This window comes from Fragaria vesca, linkage group LG4 (assembly GCF_000184155.1).
Source record: "Fragaria vesca subsp. vesca linkage group LG4, FraVesHawaii_1.0, whole genome shotgun sequence".
Classification (NCBI taxonomy): Eukaryota; Viridiplantae; Streptophyta; class Magnoliopsida; order Rosales; family Rosaceae; genus Fragaria; species Fragaria vesca.
This window is the reverse complement of record NC_020494.1, coordinates 5,626,839-5,628,945: the sequence shown is the minus strand read 5'-3', so window position 1 is coordinate 5,628,945 and position 2,107 is coordinate 5,626,839. Positions and strand designations below refer to the sequence as shown.

The following is a 2,107-nucleotide window of genomic DNA, read 5'->3' as shown; positions in this document are numbered from 1 at the left end:
AATATGACTTGATTTGTCAAGTTTGTCTAATAAGGTATGCAACTATAATTAGGGATTTGGACTTAAAATGTTACCTTTATGGGAGGTTACAGAATATCTAATTCTCTATAAAAGCTTAGGTCCCTGCACTCTCTCATTGTCTTGAAAATACGGTTCTTGCCCCATTCAAAGAATACTACAATGAGATGCAGTGCAGAAGACTTAGGCCGGATCGAGTGGCCATCAAGTCTAAAAGGTTCATGATCCATTTATCGTTTACTTTTCGTTCTTACTTTTATACAATTGTATCTATATTATTTGTGAAGCGACCTAATGACTTTTAAGTTTAAGGTTTCACTACACAAGTAACTAGAACCGTACCTACATCTTTCAAGGTCATCAGTGGAGGCACCAAATGTAGGCACAATGTCATGGAGTGCACGTAGGAAATCATCCATTGTAACCTTAATACTCTCTTCATCCACTGGCTTGGTAAGATCATCCAAACTTAGTTGTCTATTCAAAGCAAATGATACTGCACTTTTAACAACACCTTCCAGTTCTGCACCACTATAGTTCTTTGTACGAGCAGCTGCAAACATGAGATAATTAATCAAGAAAATCCCTCCATTATGGATACCCAAACATGGTTCAAATGACTGCCAAGATTTGGAAAACTAAAACAACCAATATATTATTTATCACCGCATGTTAATGATTTACATTTAATTACATTCCCCGTCTCCCAATCTTATGATTTAAAGAAGTTTAATAGTCATTAAACAAATGTCGAATCGATCATGTAACGTTTGAATGAGTTAGTATACAGGAAGCATGTGTAAATAATGGACATACCAAGCTCTTGCAGGTTGACATCAGGAGCAAGAAAAGAGCTTTCCTTCATATTGTTAGTATGAATTTGAAGAATCTGTATGCGACCATTTTCATCGGGAAGACTTATCTCAATTTTAACTTCCAGACGTCCTGGCCTACAAAACAAGAGAAAGAAAATACCTCAAAACATCAGCAACCATAAAACTAAAGAGAAAAGGTTACGCCAATTATGTTCGGTAGTCCAGACTGCATTGAGGTACTAAAATTGAAGATATCTTATATGAACAAGTTAAAGTTCATGTCTGAAAGCCACTATACCATTTTAGTCCACTATACCCAACAGTAGGTAAATATTGACTATGTTATCTATTATTTTGAAGACCGAAGACAGTTAAATAGAGTAGCAATGAGAATGGTAAGGGAGGGATGGAGGCAGAGAAAAAGAAAGTACCTCAAAAGGGCTTCATCAATCAAATCCTTTCTGTTGGTCATCCCAATAAGCAAAACATTATTCAGAGACTCGACACCATCAATCTGGGACATCAAATAATCTTTCAATCATACTGATGGCATAGCTCAGGAACACAAGACAATAATGGCAAAGAATCTTCTTCATTTTTTCTTTTAATTTTTGCAATACAGAAATTTCAAAATGCACCAACCTTTGTAAGTAACTGGTTCACGATACTATCATAAACTTGTGGGCCACCTCTATTCGATCCCCTTGACTGTATATACGAAATAAAGCACATGTTATATAGTACAATGTCTAGCCAAAAACTATTACATCTGACATGTATAAGTACATTGATTCTTTTTTTTTTTTGTCTAGTAATATCAGTTCCTACACTTAGAAAGCTAAGCAACTGAAGGATCCCCAGGTGATGCGAAGTCTAAACTCATCAGTGACTATTAATTATAATTTACTTAGGGTTGTGAAATCTCGACATCCTTTTTCCTTTTTTGATTCTTTTTTTGATAACTTGAATTTTGTCTTTTAATGACTTAAATTTTGTCTTTTTATGAATGTGTTAACCAAAAAAAAAAATGGTGTGTAGATTTCAATTTAGGGTGTGTGGATTTCACATCCATTTACTTAAGACCGCCTTAATGGCTAATACAAATACAGGTGACAAATGCGGAGCAGCATAGCCATTCAGAGAGAGAGAGAGAGAGAGAGAGAGAGAGAGAGAGAGAGAGAGAGAGAGAGAGAGAGAGAGAGAGAGAGAGAGAGAGAGAGAGAGAGAGAGAGAGAGAGAGAGAGAGAGAGAGAGAGAGAGAGAGAGAGAGAGAG

General features: G+C 36.0%; 1 pseudogene; it reads right to left on the bottom strand.

The window, feature by feature from the left end:
* The window catches only part of LOC101302830, a 30,723-nt pseudogene that overhangs the window by 26,075 nt on the left and 2,541 nt on the right, over positions 1-2,107 (bottom strand).